The sequence below is a fragment of the Motacilla alba genome, chromosome 1, assembly GCF_015832195.1.
Source record: "Motacilla alba alba isolate MOTALB_02 chromosome 1, Motacilla_alba_V1.0_pri, whole genome shotgun sequence".
Taxonomy (NCBI): Eukaryota; Metazoa; Chordata; class Aves; order Passeriformes; family Motacillidae; genus Motacilla; species Motacilla alba.
Genome location: NC_052016.1, coordinates 11,272,203 through 11,292,921, shown reverse-complemented (window position 1 = coordinate 11,292,921; position 20,719 = coordinate 11,272,203).

The following is a 20,719-nucleotide window of genomic DNA, read 5'->3' as shown; positions in this document are numbered from 1 at the left end:
CTGGTAAATAAATAAAAAAACCCTCCAAAAAACCCCACCCAAAGAACAATAAAAACAGCAACAAAAAAAGGGAGGGGAATGTCTTCAAAGGTTCTTCTGGGTTCTGAAATGTTTAATTGGACTTTCAACAAATCAAAATATGCAGCTTTTCATGTGCAATGAGAACTAACTAAACAAAAAATACCAAAAACCCTTGCAATACCCTAGAATTCCGAATAGATGAGCTTGCCAAATCAGGAAGCTTGAAGAGGAAGGCATAATTATCTCAAGTGTCTGCTTCATTAGCAGACCAGAATGCAACAGGAAAGTTAACCATATGTTGCACTTTGCTGAGGGAGAGGAGAGAACAAAACAAAAAAAGCCTGACACAGTCTCCTAAGCATCTGCTGAGTTCTGCAGGGTGAAAATCCTCCCCTTGTTTGTGTGAGTGGAAACACATCTACTCATTTTTAGATGTGGTCATGGACTTGACATGACCCAAGTCCCAGTCTCCTGTCTAAGTTCACCCAATTGTGATAGCGCGGACAACATGGATCCTTGTTCTTTTTAAATCCTGTTAACCTGCAAGGCTGAGATTTGTTACATTGCAAGTTCTTAATGTGTAGAATTATATACAAGCAGGATGTGGGAAGCCCCACCAGTCATCATTTCCAAGGCTCATTTTGCAATAAGCAAACTTGCAGCAGGAGAGATCTCAGCCAGCAGTTCTGACTTACCTCAAGTCCTTCCCACTCTGGCAAATGATGCCTGAAAAATTTCAACTCCAAGGGAGTTCTGGTCTCAGTTTGGTGTTGTAGAATAGTTCTCAAATTCCTTCTTTACCCCTGTGCCAGCAAAAAGAATAAAACTTCTCTCCAAGATCCTTTGGTGGAAGAAAGATTTATGACTATAAAGAACAGGATTAAGTGATTACACCAAGCCAGGCAGCTTTCATACAGTGAAGGCATTTCCCTCCTTTTGATGGACAGGAACCATGAAACAAGAAAAGATTTACAATCATGGAATGACTCAAGTGGATGCCTGTGCAAGAGAAAGCATCTTTAAGCAGGCAGCCTGATAAAAAGCACAATTGCATCCACAGTGAACAGAAGACACAGTCTAACTACCTCTTATCCAGGTGTTTCAGTGCTTTTATTTTTCTTACCTTCTTGCTATAATATTTCAAATGCAAAAGTGTATCTATAATTTTGTTCCAAGAAATATTAGTGAACATTTCTTGCTGTGGTCCCTCTGCCCTGCTCATTATTATTTGATAGGTCCTCACCAGGCCACCTTTTGTGATCCCATCTTGAATCCAGAACTTGGAGTTAAACACTGTTTCCTTCTCCAGGACTGATCCCTTGAACCTCATATTTACCACTCTGACCTGAGTGACCATCAAAAACACTGGAGTGGGGTGATGAGGGAAACTAGACTGAAGCTAGACTGAGTCTAGCATTCAAGAATAAATGCTGCAGGCAAGCTTAGAAATGTGATGCTCTCAGAAAAAATTAAAAAAGGAAAATTAATTTTTTTAATTTTTTTTTTAAATTTGAATGTCTGGAAAATTTACTTTTAGGCAGCACCTTTAAAATTAACGAGAAGCACATACTGGAAATATTTAACAGACCAGTGAGAGTTATGCTTCTTTCCTCTGGATTTCCAATGGAGCATGGAATCCAAACCCACTATGTGGCTTGAATATAACCTCATTAATATTCAAAATGCTGAGATCTGTGGAAATCTTGGTGCCTTCTTCCTCTCACTTCTGATGGCCACATTTATCAGTGGGTAAAGAGACTTGTGGCTGCATGGATCCAGCAGTTCTCAGTCAGTTAATGCAGATGTAATTTCCTGATATTGTAAAGAACTGCTAATTGTTGTTATCTCTCCCTTTGGTGCTATTAAGGAAAGGTTTAAACTGCTTCAAACTTCTGGACTGGTGAATCTCTTTTAAAAGCCACTTATTTAATCCTGGAAACATCAGGGAAATGCTACCAATGATAAGGTCCTGCTGTTAAAATAAATATTGAATTCTGGTTTGCATCTGTATTTATTTTTAATGCAAACTGCCGAGGATTTGTTCAGCAGTGGGAGTCTATTTATCTGCATAATGCATGCTCTTGTTTACACATTATCACTTGTTAAGTGTTATGTCTGCATATAAACAGACAAAAGAAAAAGCTGGACTGAAACCACATGAATCTGACAGGGGAACACTCTTGACAGAACAGACAAGGTTATGGGTTCTTAGCACACCCTTTCATGAATTGCCAAGTGATGACAATAGCCAGAATTTTATTAAGGCTTATAAAAGGCTCTGCTGCACTCTGCTCTTAATCAATATGGTGCAAATGTTTGCATAAATAACATAAAATCCTACACAGGCTGATTCTCAGAACAAATCAGTTAGGCCAGAAGAGAGAGAGAAGAAATTGAGTTTGCATCCACTAAGAGAAGAACCACTGCATTTGAGCAGGGATTGCTAAACCCATGTCTAACCCTTTCTTGCCATGACATTTTTGGGATGGGATTTTCTGGCACATTTATTATTGACATGACACTTTAGAAATTCATGTCTGACTTGACTGAGTCAACATTTCACCAACATTTAAAACATAATTCTGAATTTTCCAGGAGGCCACTTATACCTGGATGCAGCCACAGCATCATGCCTTTCATCCATGTGATACTAAATCATTCAGCAGGCATCTTTCATGGCTGATCATGATCACTTCCAGTAACATGTAATTCCTCATTTCATGCAAATTTTACAGGTAAAAATATTAATCAGCATTAAAGATCTGCTCTTAGTCTCAAAGGAAGAGATTTAATTGATACTACTTCTGTAGCTGGAAAATAGACATTCTAATTTATACATTATCATCACTTTTCATCATGTATTCTGCTAAATTCATTGCTGTTACTTTTTTATCTTGTTATTTATAAACAAACTACAAAGCATAGCACTGAATACCCTGTTAGGCTTTGCTGAGAATCCATTTTCATGCAGAATTTTTTCCATTACCCCTACAACCCAACCCAAGGCTGAAATGAGCAGTAGTGAAATTTTCATTTGAATTACCTAACACTATTTCAAATTTACATCAAGTAGAGTCTTCTTATCTTTTTATATGTAGCTTTTTTTTTTAAGTCTGAAAAACAGCCTCCTGTTTACCAGGGAAAAAATAAACATAGTCTTGATCCAAGGCAAAAAAGCATGGCCCAGTTTTGTGGAATACAATAAATAAAGCTTGAAAGAAGCATCTGAATGAATTTGTATAAATAGCCACCTCACCATGAACTGCAGTGTGACAGGGTTATGATCTCCAAATCTTGCATTTCCCTTCCTTCAAGCACTGCCAGCCTGAGCTCCTTGTCCTGGCTCAAGTGACAGAACCAGAAAACAGAAGCAGTGCAATTTCTGTACCAGCTATCCCATTTCACACGGAAAAAGACTCTCTTAAATGCCAAATGTGCATCAAACTTATGTCCCTCATGTACTAGCTCAGTCAATAACTTCCAGTGGACTCTTTCTGTCTATTCAGGGAGGGCATTTACTATTTTAAGTCTAAAATATTAAGTCTACTATTTTAAGGCTAAACAGGAGATTTCTCACTTTTCTCTTGAAGATCATAATATCTTTTTTGGTCAGTTCTCAGGAAGCTTTATTAATAAGCGATTTATTACTGTGTAGAAATCCTATTAACAATTACATCATGTTAAGCACTTAAATGCCTATTAAATACAGCTACCAGCATCCTGCAGACATGGGCACGTCCTTTACAGCCTTCAGCTGCGTTAGTACAGAGCAGTAACTGCAGAGCAGAACATTTCTGTGTGAGGCAGCAGATGGGAGCTCAGTGCTCTGTGTTTTCTGCTTTCAAAAGGAGTTTTCAAATCCACCTCCTTTCTGGGGAAAATCTACAAGCCACCTGTAGGAATGCAAAGCCTGTAGCAAAATCTGTGAAAATCTACATGTGGGAAAATTTACTCTGTGCCAAGAGGGGCTGATGTACCCCCCTCACCTTTGCAGCTCCCTGCAGGTGGGATGGGTCCTTCCAGTTGTCCCACGTGGATGCTGGAGCCTTGGTGGGTGCTCTCCAGGCTCCTGGGAAAAAACAGGAGCTGAACCCCAGACACTGCTGCTCTTCTCTCTCCTGTATTGGCTGGACTGGCTTTGGTTATCAGGGGAGAGAAATTATGGAGATCTGCTGTTTGCTACATTCCCAGACTGCCTGAGATGTTTTTACCATTTACATCCTCTCCCCTCATAAACCAGCCTAATTCTAATCTCTTTTAATGCTGGGCTCTCCACAGAACAAAGGGCAGGGAACGATCTCATAGATTCCATCTCACTTAATAACCACTTTCTCCCTAACATTAGGAACTGGTGAAACTGAGGTTGAAAAACCCATAATTCCTCTGGATTCATCCCACATTCCTAGATTCTTTGCCAGTTTTATTAATTGAACAGGTTTTTTTTTAATAGAGATTAGTTTGACAAGGTGTTTGCTTTACTGTTTCTTCTGCCTTCATTAGCATTTCAGAGACATTTGATGATAAAGTCTTATTATATCCATCACAGACATTGCAAAATCTGACATTTCCTGGATGACCAGATGGGAATTAACTTTGGAGTACATTGTGATAGGCAGCACATCATGATTTCTAAAGTTAACATGCTGCACATATCCTTTCTGGCACAGATTTGCCACCTCTGGTGACACCAGTGAATTTAAGCAGCCAAAATTTGGCCTTTACCTGATCCCTGGTTAAGGAGACAAAAGGCCAAATTTTGAGCATGGAAAGCAGAGCTCAGGCCAGCCCCTCACAGCTCCCTGTGCTTCCTGTGTGCCATGGGGCACCTCCAGACCCCTGCCTTCCATGGGGCCCTGCAGGGAGGACTCCAGGCCCCAAGGAAGAGCCCAGCTGTGCAGAAGGGCAGAGGTCTGAGGACCTTGCACAGCTGGGAATCCGCACCATGCCCTCACCTTCCTGGGGAATGCATCTGTGGACATTTCAAACACTGATGCCACCTGCAACATCCTTCAACAGCCTCCCAAGCTGGAAGTGAAATCCATCTGCTTTGTGTTCCACCCTCTGCCTGAAGAATTGCCAGTGGACTTCACACCTGCCTCTTCTCTGTAAATATTTTATTCCCAGGAAAGCCAGGTTGTTTGTGTTTCTTCACTGTTCTAGAATGCCTTTGAGCAAAAATGCACAGAAAGAAAACCTGCTTTAGATGATCACAGCAACATAAATGTGGTCAATTCAGGAAAACTGTGCAAGGAATCCCAGTGCATCACTGTGCTGGATCATCCAAGTGTTTGCAGCTTTTATATTTTTATAAGTTTGTATCAGTTGATTGTAGATTTATAATTTAAAAGCACTACAGATAAGAATAAGTCAGTGCAAACACATGAAAGCAGTTACAATAGCAGAGAACAATGGAAAAGCAAAAAAGCAATTATCGGGTTGTTGGTTTTGGCACGTGTTTGAGAAATGTCTAATGCCATCACAGTCACATCTCAAAATTACACGTAGCTAACCCCTACACTGAATGGAAACTCCGGAAATATCAACTTCAATATCTGCTGCTGCTGCTGTGCAAACATATATATACAGAAGCACACAAATTATTTAAGCAACATTACCTTTGAGTTTAATGTGTTTGCATTTCTTGCTGCAGGCACAGCACAAGGCTGCTATCATAAAATACCCCACACCTACCAATTCCTTCCCACCAGCTGGGTAGCCCCTTGAATTCCAATTATGTAGGAAGCCTTCAGGTTGAAGGTGCTACTCATTTTTTCCTTATGATTCCATATTTCTGCTTGTGACATGAGCAGCAAAGAAATCTCGCACCACAAACTGTAGCTACTCCAGGCTGGATCAACACAGTACTTCCCTCTACTCCAGGTCAAAATTTGCTTTGTTTTATTATTTTATGTGTATGCTGCCTTTAGTTTAAGTTAGATTTACTACTGAAGTCCTTCTTACAGTTACAAATTATTACATCAGGACTAAAAATTCATGAAACGTAAGCTACAGAATTGGCTACAATAAATGCAGAAGCCAGTGGCACTTAAAAATTATCTTGGTGAATCTGTCATTGTACATACATTTGACATATTTTCATATATTTGTCTCATTTACTATAGATCAATCATTCTGAAGTAAAAGCATCAGGAAAGACAGAGACCCAAACATGAATGATCAACTTCAAAATTAACATGGGAAAACACAAAATTATTATGTTTGTAGAAATTTATGTTAAAAACACAGAACAAGTGAGAGTGGGTCACTATATGGTAGTCACTGTATCTATGGACCATTTAGGGGATTCTTCAAGCTTCTCATTTACCAGTGAGAAAAAAAGGAAATCTACCACATGAAATGCCAGGATAAAAGAATGTCATGGTCCTTTCATCACTCTTTTTCCTGAGCCTTGAACAGAAAACAAGCAGAACATCTCTCTTCTGTATATGTGAGAAAAAGTGGAAAAGGAACACATGAGGAAAAGTGCTCCCAAAAGATGGAAAGTAATGGCTGCAGATTTGTTCATTTGGGGTTTGCCTGGGGATGGCACTGTAGGCTTGGGGAAATATTTGAATACATAGGTAGTGAAAAATATTGCAACTTTTGAGGCTCTGATCAGTGATACTTTTAAAGGACTTAAAATTCACCAGATTGTACACTCACAACCTTTACCAGCTAAGCTAGAGCTGCCTAGGACCCATAATTTTACCATGGATTGTTTTGAGAAGTATTTTCCAAATGCTGTGGGCCCAAAACCAAACATCCAAAACATTCTGAAAGGTTTTCTGCTACATATAAATAAAAAAATGGATGCTAGATACAGCTTAAGGCCTTGCAGCTAAACACAAACCTTGGCCAATCCACTCTTTTCTTCCTCAATTTGTTTGGCAGGAAATAAGAATAAAGCCTCTCCCTTCACAACAGCTTAGCCAAAAGGTTTGCAAAGTGTTTGGAGATCCCAGGGGATAAGTCAGCACATAAAAGCACAATATTCTGATTGCAAGGGGCAGGTATATTTTATCACCTGCTGGATAAGTCAGAGTGCAGGGGATCAGAAGAAGGTGCATCAAAAGGATAAGTCTCCATGTCTGTGAGACAGACACTTCCTAATTTTTTGTTTGTTTGTTGGTTTACTTCAGTTTGCCTCAAAACAAGGAAGAACTCCCCTCCAAGAGCCAGCTAAACAACTTGGTGGTGAAAAAAGTGGAGCAAAAAAAGCTGGTAAGGATCCACACTTCAGTAGTAGTAGAAATGAGAAAGAGCAGTGTAGCTTTGTGAAGCAGCTGTGAACAACAGGACAGGGATTTAGAAACTATTTTTAAATTTGCCAGAATTGAGCACGCAAAATCACACAGTTTTCAGAATTATCCAGGAACTGAGGGAATCTGTATCCTGCTACCAGCAGCCTGTGTCCTGAAGTACACTGGAGTCCTTTCCAAGGCAGAAGAAACTCTCCCTCTCTCCCCGCAACCCCACACAGCATCTTCGGAGACACTGCAAAAGTTTGGGGCAAACTTTGCCTTTCCTCAACAAAAACTTCATTTTAAAAGCTGTTGAAAGACTTTCTTACAGAAGTTAAAGCTTCATTCTGGTGACCTTGGGACAGAATTCCAGAAATCACAGAAGATTTGTTGGCCTGAGCAATTTTACCTGGATCCTTCTCTAGGCTTTACCTAAAGCAGCAGCCAACCCTCTCACATATGGGAGCAGCAATTCATCCAGAAATAGTCATTTTTTGCTGACAGCCAAAAATACTATGCAATAAACAGGATTATTTGAAATTCTTGAAAAAAAACCAAAAACAACAGAATCTGCAATGGTTTTATACAACTCAAGTCACAAGCTCAGTGAAACAGCTTCTGATTTACAGCAACCGGGAAGAGAACCAGGAGAAAACATCTTTACAGTAAACCCCCCAGACCACTAAGTGCAGCTAAAAGGAGCAAAACAGGGATAAATCATGCTCATGTTGGGGATCTCAGTAAAAACAGATCCTGCTTCACTCCATGACTTCTCCCCACCAGTTGCAGATGTAGATGAATTCCATGATAACCACTAACCACTCCAGTGCACTGGTCAGGTAATGCCAGTTCTTTGAGAGGTCTGGCTTCCTTTTTTTTTTTTTTTTTTTTTTTTTTTTCCCCCTAGATTAGTTCCTTAGGCTTCCCTATTTCTCTAAAGCAGCTGCTTTAGCAGTTCAGCCACCACTGCTAAGACAAAGTGGTTGTTGGGGAGAGCTTGAGGAAGAAAGAGGTGTGCTGCTTCCTGAAATGCAATCACTTTGGGGAATCAATACTACCAAAACAAAACAGGGACTTGTTAATAGACAGCCTTGATTCAGAATGGCAGATCAAGTGATGACTACACTTTTTAGGTTCATTCTTTGGATAAGCAGACCGTTTTAACTTATGCCAGAGGTGAGTCTATAAAGGCACTTACCTGCTAGAATTAACTCAAACCAGATTGAAATCCCCTCATTATAAACAGCTGAACTCATAACGGCATTACAGTCCCCAGAAAGGAAGGCAAAGGGCTGGAAAGAGAAAACAATATCTGTTTCTGGGTACACCACGAGCTGTTGAACACATAACAACCCTGCTCTGACACACTGCACACTGAAAGGATTTGGGGTTTCTATCATACAGTCAAATAGGAATCACTCAACTCATTTTGATCAGAAACAAACCTCAGTGCTCCAACTGGCAAAAACTCAATATGTAGAAAATTGTGTAAAACCACAGATATATGAAGAGAAAGAAGCATCTCCTTCACAAGGTAATTAAAAGTGTGACAAAACAGACAAAATCTTGTGGACAGAGTAACTGGGGCATACATTGGATTTATGTCAGCATATCTTTCCAATGCTAGTCCCACCCACCAGCTGATCATCAATTTATTTTAATTGTGAGGGGCAGAGGTGACAGATTCAGCTGTCACATTCTCAGAACATATTTCCTTAAAAATAGTTAGCAGAATCATCCACCAGTGCATATGGCCTTTCTTCAAGCAACATTTCCCTCTGTGGATTGAATATGAGAGAAGCAACAGAATCTTTTGACTTAAAGGACACTGCAAAAACCCGCCCCCCCCCAAAAAAAAACAAACCCAAAACAACAACAACAAAAAAAAACCCACCAAAAAAACCAAAACCAAAAACAAAAAACCAGGGCTGTCAAATAGCAAAGATACTTTTGGAAAGCAAGTATTCCACATCCTGTAGGTATTACTTTAAAAAAAGAAAAAGAAGGAATGCAGTTAGCACCTCATTGTAGGGAAATTGTACATATGCAACTTAAATGTGAGAGTGCACACAGAGACAGGAGAGAAAAGCATTGGGAAGTTTTCTGAAATCAGAGCAGATTTTGCAACAGAGTAGAAATTCTTAAAACAGAAACCAGAGATGGTAGGAGCCTCAGCATTACTGTCCCTACCAAACACTCACTTGCACAGGTGACAAAAGCCACACAACCTGCTTTTGCTGCTGAGTAAAGGAGTCCAAGGGGTCAAAGAGCACCCCTGCAGTTCCCAGTGCCCAGTGACCTCCCTGGCTGCTCCTGCAGATAAGGCCCAAGTGCTCAGGGAGAACACAGTGCCTTTAAATCTTTTTTTGTTGGTGCAGTGTAAATGTCTGCACCCTCTGCTTTGCTGGTGTCCTGAAGATGAACCTGGCCAGGATAATTGACTCTCAATCTTCCTGATATAGTTACTGAAAATAACTTCATCTAATGTAATCTCTTTATTACTACTGTAAAACACTTTACTCCTCCTGCAGGTCACAGGCAGAAGGGTGAGCTCTTTGAATGCCTAGTATGGTCTCAGGAACACAAAACTCCAGCAAGCACTAATAGAGCTTCATATATAATCAGCACTGCTCTCAGCTGCAAGGAAATCTGATTTACATCAGGCTACCACTGCAGCAAAGCCAAGAAACGTCCTGCAGAGATGCAGAGCTCCAATAAATTCAGGCACCATTTCAGAAATTAAACTGAGGGTCACATTCTGCTCCTGGTAAGGCTGGAGAAATGGCCCTGCAGTCAGTGGAGTTGTTCTTGATTTATGTCATACCTGGTAGCATAATCTGGCCATCCATCAGTCTCCTGAACCAGGCTTCATTCTCCAGAGAACTTTGAAATATTTCTAAGGTTGTTATTTTTAAGCTTGCAGTAACAAACAACAGAATAAGAGCTTTTGGAAGCAAAATATTTCCTCCTCCCTAATGAGGGTGGTAAAAGCAGGTCTCCCTTGTGTGGCTCTCAGAAATATCCAAAACCATGCTGAAAGTAGGAAGCAAAATCAAAATCTGCAGGAGTCTGATGGGCCATAAACCATCACTTTTTAGATGATTAGTTAACTTCCACCACTGAATTTAGGAAGAAGAAAAAGGCCAAAAAAACACCCCCCAAACAAAACCCTACCCACTTTCTACATCAATTTATCACCAACAGAGATGCTTGGGAGTGGCTGTGAAGTGCGCAGGGTCAAAGAAGTGGGAAGAGACTGAAAAGCTCAATACCTGAAATGCTGATCTAATAAGGAATGTTAACCCTTACAGTCATTTTATGGTCTGAAGTTTACAAACTTCATGATCTGGAACAACAGCAGCAGTTGGTTGCCTCCTGTCTATTGATTACAATAGCTGGCACCTTATCAGTTAGATTTTGATAAACTACTAGGCAAGGATATTTAAAAAAAACCACAAACAAACACAAAAAATAAAGAAAAAAATCCTTTCTCTGCTATACATCCTTGTGGAATATGAAAAGCAAGGAAGAAGAGCAGATTGCTGCCTAGAGAGCAGAAGTTTTTATGTCACCATCCTCGAGCCCTGAGCCCTCGTTTTCCAGGAGAAGTGGGACAGGTCTGTGTCCTCTGCAGGTGCTGAGAACTGAAACAACCTCAGAGGGTCAGCCTGCAGCAAAACAAGGTGAAAGCTGCATCAGGATCGATCCAGACCATTTAGCTGTTACTGTGATAGGGCCACTTCTCATTTCCCAGCCAGAGCCAAACTCAAAGAGCCATTAGAGGTTGCTCTGGTTCCATCCATCCTTCCCTTGGAAAGGCAAACCTCCTTGCCTCCAGCCACTTTCATCTGTAACACTCCACCCTCAGGACTCAGCCACCCTTTGGCACTTAGGGCTTGTGGCCAGGGCTTGGGTCTTCTAATCAGAGTTAAACAATTGGGAAGTCAAACAAACAAGCAAACAAACACCATCACCTCTTCAGAGGTCAGAGCTTAAGCAAACAAATACCATCACCTCTTCAGAGGTCAGAGCTTATCCAACGCCCAGGGGAAAGGAAGCCACACAAAGTGTGACTCATTTTATGTTTACTGTTCTAGTGAAGTGCCCATCTACAGGTGATGCTGGGCTGTACCTAATATTGATTTGTGCTGGGTGTTTTGATCTTAACCCATTAGTCAGAGAAAGGAAAGCCTACATTTATATCAGACACAGCAGAGCAAGAGACCTCCACTCGCTGTGTTACAAATCACAGTGCAATTAAAATGATTCATCATAAATGATCCCCAGAAGAGTCAAAGGAAAAAATAGAAGTATTCCCACAAAAGCACTAGAAAACTGCTGTGCCAGGACACACATGCAATATGTTTTAATCAATATTAAATATTAATATTTTTATGGTATACCTGAACAGAAAGATATTAAATCCACTCAATACTACAGCAGGAGATCAATCAGAAGGGGACAAAGCTCAAACTAAACTTTGTTCCTATCATAAGACATTAGCAGATGCCATATAAAGAAAAAAAAATTGCATTCAAAATACACACTGCATGCAGACTGAAAAACAAAGATTTAGGTGTAATCTAAAATGGATGAAAATAATTTTTCCTGAAGACAATGAAGTCATAAAGCAAGATCAATTATAGCAGTGTAGCCTGAAATAATTGCCTGAGAAATATGATTCAGAAGAATCCTGTCCTTTAAATTACACTTTGGAAAGGAACAATTACACCTTAACAGAACAGTGCAAAGGCAGGGAGAGGAGCCCAAAGCACGCCTGGTCTTTAGGGTGGAATGAGTAGGAAAAGTGATCAACCCCAGACTAATTTTAATGAGGAAACAGATATTTTTTCACATTCACAAACCAGATGTGAAAATGGGGAGAGATGGATGCTTTACCTGACCTTCAGTAAAATAAGTCTTCTCAATTTTCTGAGCCCAGTTTCAAGGAAATTACCACAAAATAACATGGGTAACCCTGAGCATGGCCAGGTGTGCTGGCTGGTAAAACCAGAAAGACTATAGAAGCAAGATACCATGCTAGTAATTGTTCATTAACAAAACATAAAGATGGAAAGTGGATTGAGGCTGAAAATGAAAACAATACAAAAGAAGAAAGATACATAAAAAACAGGAGGAAGAGAATATCCAAAGGAAACTTCACAGGAAAACCTTGTTCAGGTACAAATCTTCCCTCATTTCAGCAACTGGCTTTCAAGAACCATCTGGCATCTACAAATGGCAACCTCTGCAGCCACAGAATTTCAAGGACAAAGTGCCACCATTCTGATGCCAATCCTGTCTTTTTTTATCGTAATAATATCCAACATCTTAATCCATCTAAGGTAATCGGATATGAACACACAACCTTGTATTGATCCACACAAGGCTAAATTGATGTTTACTATATACCTCGCTGACAAGCAATTTTTTTCTGACCTTTTTGTTCATGGAAAAGTACAACTGTCTCTCACATTCAGTATTCCCTCATCCTGCAAATTACAGAGAGCCTACAGATAAATTGATTTAGGATGCCTAAAAGAGCTGCTGGTGGCTCTCAAACCACCACTTATAACCTTCTGCCTCCCCACTGAAAGTTAGGATTAAACGTGGGGTGTCACTGATGCTAAATAAGTTTCTTTTTATCAGGTTGGAGGTAATAAACTGCATGGAACCCTTTCAAACCAATCTGTCAGAGTGCAATAGGCACAGGTTTTATTTCCCTCCACCAAGGAAGTGCTTGCTGTACTTGCAGCCATCTGTCTTGCATTCCTTGCAGAAGCAATTTCCGCCTTCTACCTTTGAAAATAGCACAGAGAGCCCCTGTCAGCACTGGGGTGACATTGGCCCATGGTCCTGAGACAGGCAGCTTTCCTGCAGCTCTGCTTTCAGCAGAAGGAAAAATGAGGATGGAAAAGCAGAGGCTGTCAGTGGGAGGAGTTAAATAGAAGTGGTAGGGAGCAGGGAGTTTGGTAAAGGGGCGGTGAGTAATTTGGGAAGACCAAAGGGATGTGAGGGATGTAACCACGAGCTCAGAGGAGGTGGTGAGTTTTCCACAGGCAGGATGCAGCCAGGGGAAGGAAGAGCACTGGATGTGTGGGGTAAAAAACCCATGGAAATTGCTCCATTTTGACTCCTGCCCTCCAGCATCTCTGTCAGAGGAGGGCTCTAGCAAGCAGGGGAAGAGAGAAGGGGATGCTGCTCCCTCCTCCCAGGCTCTGTGAGGCAATCACAGCTACTTGGAATTACAATTAGCACTAAAGTGAACCCAGCTCAGTGCAGGTGAGGCTCCCACCTCTCAATCTGGATTTAGTCCAATGCTTCTAAGACAGAAGGCAGATGGTTTTTAGCTTAATTCTCTGACAAAAGCAGAACCTTTAAAAACGATGCTGTGTAAGAGCCCTGCAAGACATTTGTTTATAAGCACTTTCCTAAATAGCACTGCTTCCTGTTTGGAGAAAACAGCACTTGTGAACTGTTCTCACCTTTCAAAGGCAGGGCACCTGCTGCAGTCAAGATTCTTCTTATTGTTGTTTCATTATTTCTGCAGACTGAGGACAGAACATGGAATAGAAAATGACGAAGAAGCAGTGAATAAAGATGAGCTAACACTGACAAAAAAGAGCAGCAGAATTCAGTTTACTGAAGCAGTAGCCATGCACAATTGCTAGGGCACAAAGTTCATTAGGGGACAAGTTTTTTCACTCACCACTGCAAATTAGCAAAGACTTCTTGTTCTGATGAAGGGCAACAAAGTCATTGATTACCAAAACAGAAAGGAACAGCTCTTCTTTCCAAAAGTGCTGCACCCTCTCACATTTACACATCAAAGTTGATGCCTAAAGTCAGTGTAGTTGTTTCCTTGCTTCAGCCAGTTCTGGATCACACATGTGTTTGATTTTCTGAAAGGCAAAGCACATATGTTTGATTATTGATGGATATGAAGCACATGGATATGTATATTAAAAAAAAAGGAAGTGAAGAGCTCCAGCTCAGATGGAAATCACATCTCAAGCTGACATCTGTATATTTGATTCTATACATCCAAAATACTGTTAATTATACAGAATAAATAGTTACAAATAAAGATTTGTATTGCAATCTCCTGTTTATAGGGTGACCCCTTCAGTCAGGGACTTTAGTTTTTCATACAGAAAATTCCATTCAATGTTTATGCTCCTGTGTTTTAAAAGCAGGACATGCATACTCATCTTTTTCTTAGACATACATGACTGCTTTCATTGTCTTTTGACTTCTTGGCTTCAATTTACAAATTTTCTGACAAGATGTTTAAGTAATAAAATCCTGTTCCAGTTAAGCAAATGAATTGTCCATAATCACACTTGAATACAGCAGACTGAGATCAAAAATACCTAAAAGCCTGTGTGCAACTCTACCTCAAAGCAGTTTATCCTCTTCCTAATTTGATTTTAGATGCTTAGTTCAGAATCCAGAAAAGAATTACATGGAAACAGATCCTGATAGGGGGAATAGCTGTGCATATCCATACTCTCCTAAAAAAAACTTAACCAACAAAAAAAAAAAAAAAAAAAAAAAAAAAAAAATCCCCAAACAACAAAACAAACCCAAAAAAATCAACAGATGAAGGAGTAGAAGAGCCTCTCAGGCTCTGTGTTTGTGTCCATTCCCAAACAGGCCAGCTGTCCTTTACTCATACCCTGCCTAAGCATTGCTTTTCTAGAGCAGGTGAACTAAGCTGCAAAAATAAAGTGTATTTGTCACACTGCTGCTAAACTTTAATTTGTTACCTATGTGAAATCAATTGTTCAGATCTTTAGGAGGTGTGTGTGAAGGCAAATAAGATTAATTCTTTCTATGTCCTTACTTAGAAGGCTTCTGTATATTTAGAGAACAACCATTTAGCTAATTAGTTTCATCATCCTGAGCTTGAGGGATCAGAGACCCACAGAAAATAGTGGGGGAACAGAAAACTCAGTGAAAACTGTCAAACCTTATACAGGAGGAAAAGAACAAGGGTGTTTAATCAAAGCCAGGAATGTGCAGAACTGGGTACAGGACAATGTTCAGACTTTTAAAATAAATATTTCTTTGGCATGACCAATTGGACATCACTAGCCTGTGTTTTTCTGATTTTGGAATCATCGTCTGAATTAGGTCATTCTCTCAAGATTAAAATTCTGCTTGGTCTCACTTTCTCAAATAGGAATTCTCATCTCATTGGATATCAGGATTTGATATGTTGCATTCTTAACTACAGCCAGAAAGGTTTTTTTCCATGCAATGTGATAATCTGGAGGCAGATCCAAGGGAAAAAAGGGAAAAAAAAAACAAACAACCTGCTTATTCCAGCAGTGCTCACCTACTTCCACATCAAGAGGAATGTGTTTCACCAGGTGTGTATTTCCCAAAAAATATTCAGATGTGGAGCTGTGGGTCAGAACCCAACAATGTCAGGCCTTGCAGAAACACCAGAAAAGGAGGACAAAAGGTGAAAATTGTCCTAGAAATCCCCATACAGTGAAGGGTTAGACCTCAAAACTTTGACCTTTGTTTCTGGAGTATCCCTCCCAGCTCCAGATTTATTTGCAGCCCTTCACTGCAAAATTCTTGGATGGAGGGAAATAAAGTAATGACTCAAAATATTCTGCCCAGCAATCTGCTGTGGAAGGAAAAAAAAAGTGGATCTGTGGTAGTAAAGCGTAAGTGTACTAATAATGTTTTTTTATTTATTATTCATACCCAGAATGCACAAGAATTTTAATAACTTTAGTGAACAGAAGTCAAAACCAGGACCAGATGGAAAAGAGGAAATTCAGCACCTATAGCAATTTTGTATCAAAATGAAGACTGTTATACCATAAACACCCAAAAAACCCAGTTCACAAGTCTCAGCCTAGTCAAAAGAAATAAACAATGATAAAATAAATAAATAAATAAATAAACCAGACAATGAGCAGCACATCTCTGACCCTCATCTGAATCTGAAACGTTTCTGGTTTCTCTAATTAATGCCATTTTGTACCAATAAATATATTTCTATTATCAGAAAAGCAGATCTGCTATGATTACAGTTTAAAAATACTAAATACCACTAAAATGAATACATCACTGAATATGCGAGTGTAAATGCCAATTCAACCACTGCTTATTTTGTCCTTATTTCTGCAGGAATCTTTTTCAAGTCTCCTGTCAGTCACAGATTTGGTTTGTTCACATGAATCAGAATCACACAAAATTTCACCTGTTTGGAATAAAAAAACCCAAACAAATAATGAAAATAAATTGACCTAGTAAACATACCTTAACCAACAGAAGAGATTTTGGCAATTAATAGGCACAAATTATCTTTTCAAGTAAGCAGCAATGCTCAGTAAACACAGACCCATCCTTGTAAAAAATATATTTTTTTTGCATTTTATGCTTCTGATCATACCAGGACTTCAGCAAACCACAAGGAATAACTCTACTTCTTTGTGGAAGGTTTTGTGCAACCTAAAAAAAGGATAATTGGGACAATAAAATGCCATAGATTTATGCTGAAATTATTGTGAAAAATCTGTGGAATTTGTTAGCTAGAATCTTGCTTTAAAATTGTGTTAAAGTATCCTACAGGAATGAATATCACAGATAATATTTCTCTTAAACACTACAGCATGGCCCAGTTTAAGATTGGAACTTTTCCATTAATAAGAAGGAGTTACCTGTAGTTGTCCTTGACCCTATGTGGGCCATATGCAATATTTCATATGTTTTTAACCTATACATTTCACATATATAATGGGGGGTTTTATTATTTATTTATTAATATGTGTACTAAAGGAATCTCTGTATTTCTAGTCCCATATTTTAGTGTTTCTTAGGTTGTTTTACACCCAACAGCAACCATCAGGTGCAAACAACCATCAGGTGCAAACAGTTTTACATCAGATGAAATGAGGGAGTCAAAACTATTTTACCCACAGTGGCTGAAACAGTATTTAAAAATTATAAATTTTGGTTGATCAAAGCATGCTTTAAAAAAAACTAAAATATGAAAAAAAATAGGTGGGATGAGCATCACCATCAATGGTAGACAACAAACAGCAATAGCAAAGCACTCAATTTTATCTGAAGCAATAAATCAAAACCTTCTAAATGGTAATGAACAAAAAAATACCAAAAAACCCCACAGAAATACAATACCAGAACTTAAATAAAGTAATTTATAGGATAATATTTGTAGCATATTTCCAAAGCACTTCAGTAAGAAAATTCATGAATAATACTAGGAGCATTTATGTGATCCACTTTCCTCCTGTACAGTGTTTGTCCAACATAATGAGATCTGGATTGGCTGAATATAATACAAATTTGAGAGTGTTATACTTGAAACTGATTGTGCATGTTAGGAGGGGGAGGAAAAAGGCAAATGGAGCATTTTTAATGCATATAATGGCATGTGTGAATATTGACACTCAGCTGCACTAATATAGGTTACTGCTACTGAATTAACAATGCTCACAAATTAACAGCCAGAGAAATCCCATGGATTGCACTTGCATCTTCTGTGTAAATATTTTTTTACATTTGTTTCTATTCAGGTCAAGGCCATGACATTCTAATTTCATTGGAAAAATTCAGGTCCCATTCTCTGAGGCAGGCAATGTGGGAGAACTATGACCCACACAAGATGGGTTTGCTTTATTCTCCAAAATTGAAGTGAAAATTACATTTGTGTCATTACATTTTAATACAGTCTCCCATGAATATACATAACAATATACATCTCTCTATATATATGTATATTTATATATATTTTTTGAACTTATTACCATTCCAGACACTAAAAGTTGAGGTTTACAGCTGCAGGAATTCAAATAGGATTAGACAGAAAACTTTTACTTGTTTGCAAGCCCTGCATAAATTTTGAACAGCAGCTTCCACCAGGCAGAGAGCATAAAAGTCTGAGAAGAAAGCCAGAAAATATCAGGTGGGATAGGATGGATAGATAGGACTGCAAAATTTCATGTTTTCATGAAATTCATGCCTTTTCATGCCTGATCCTGCTTCATTTATTATAAGAATATTCCATTAAATATTGTAAACCAGTTGCAGGTCTTCCAGCAAAACTTTACCTTTGCTTTTCCCACACAAGTCTACGCAATATTTTTTATTAAAATCCCCCCACAGCAGATCAATGAGACTTTCCTCCACCAGCAGGTGTGTACCAGAGGAGCTGTCTTGTAGAACTGAAACTTTCTCCATTTGGAGCATTAAGTTTAACATTTTCAAAGTGCTGAAATGATTTTAAAAGCCCAAGGAAGTGAAAAGGGAAAAAAACCCCTTTGACGGGGTCACTCAGGCACTGTTAACCTTGCAGAGAGACTAAAGGGATCATGTAAAGAGGGAAAGGGAATTCCCATTTTCCTTTTAATTCAACAGAGGATGTTCTTTCCTGGGAAGTTTTATATAATCCTTCTTTTACAGCCTATTTATGAAACAGCACATTTCCTGCTTTCTTTTCCTCAACAGAAAGAAAAAGGGAAAAGAAACTTCAGAAGACTTAAGAATTTTAAGACACTTCTCCCTTGCATAGGTTTGTTTCTTTCCAATTGTTCTGCTTATTCAAAGTCTATGAAGAAAAATCAATAATCAAAGAGGTTCAATAAAACAGACAAAACAAAACATAACCAATTTTTAATGATAACGAATGTGCTGCTTGCATATTCTTAGAAGTTCCATGGCTATCAATTTATGCAAATCAGACCACTGAAAGGGGACAAACCCAGAAGTTCAGAGTTCTGTTCCCAATACTCTTAAGACTCTTTTTTCAAAGTTTTCTGCCACTTGAAAACACCTGAAAATAATTGAAAAATCAGTGTTCCAGCCATTACTATAATTAGCTTAATTTTCTTTTTACTAGCTCTTCTAGATAGCTGTTGCACTCTACAGTATTTTGTTTCCAGCATGGGAAATCTGGGCTCAAAATCCATTTTACATGTAATTTTCTATTTCATGGATCAAGCCTTAATAAGTTTAAAAAGCAGCTTATATCTTAGACTAAAGCAAAGCTGAGTTCAGAAGCTAAAGCATTTTGTACTCAGCAAAAAATAATAATTAAAAAAAAAAAGGAGGTAGGCTTTTGTAAGAAAGCCAGACATCTGTGCTTTGGGGTTGGTGGTTCTTTTGGTTTGTTTGTGTTGGGTTTTTTTTTGGTCTAAGAAAGAACATTTGATACAATTTTTGTTTAACAACTTCCACATATTCTCATCTTTGTCATCTCTGGATGTCACAGTGTATTGCCAAGAGCCACTGTGACATCTGCTAGGGAGGGCAGAAATAATTTGCAGGTTACTGACAGCTGCTGCGGATTGCCAGTCTGTCATTTGAGAGTGTACATTGGAATAAAAATATGTGGTAAAAAGCTTTCTTCATCCCCACCCTCTGCTGTTAAAGTACTGTACATTCTCAGCAAAACCAGTGAATCCTTTAAGCACTAAATAGCCTTGTAACTTAGAAAATAAATTCCCAGATCAGCTGTCTTCTGAAAATTGGTGGAGTCGAGTTAGAATTTTACAAAAATGTGAATTGCAGCAGGGGAAGCTCAGGGTGGAAATCAGGAAGAATTTCTTCACTGAGAGGGTTGTCAAGCACTGGAACAGATTTTTCAGGGAGGTGGTGGAGTCACCATCCCTAAAAGTGCCCAAGAAGTGACTGGATGTGGCACTCAGTGCTATGGTTTATCTGAGATTCAGTAAAAGTTTGGAATCCATGATCTTGGAGGTCTTTCCCAGCTTCAGTGATTCTGGGATTCTGTGGAAGTTAGCAAATGCTACTGGGGCAAACCTGGTTTTGTTGGTCCAAGATCTGTATGGCTCACAGGTGTGCATAATTATCAGGAGACAGATGGAAAAAAGAAATCCTGGAGACTTTGAGGGCAAACCAGAAAATAAGTCTTGAATCCAATCTCCAGTAAGTCTTAAATCTGTTTTTGGGTAAGGCAATGGGAAGATTTGATTTTTGATAGCACTTAGGCCCACACTAATTGCTTTTAAAAGTCACAGCAGAAGCAAATTGCCAAATGAAATAAATAGAAATAGAAAAAAGGAGCCAGGAACTGAACTGTGACCCGCTCTGAGCCTCTCCACAAAGCCTCTGTGGTGGTTTGCAGGTGCTGGACAAGGAATGGTGCTGTGGTGCACAGCTGAGCACTTGGGACACAGCTCCACCTGAAACTGCTTTCAGCACTGGAATTCAAGGTCTGCAATCACCCGAGAACCAGGAGAGGAATATAAATCCCAGCCTAGCAGTTCAGGTCAATTTTGTATCTATAATTTAACACAAACAAACTACCCCTCCCAAGCAAAATAAAAACCAAGAAAGCAAAATATCCTGCTACTTACATATATTAAATAAACAACACAAACAAACCTGAAAACATAAAGATGCTGAAAACCAGCCCACCAAAAACAGTGAATTCACATGTGCTAGGTCAG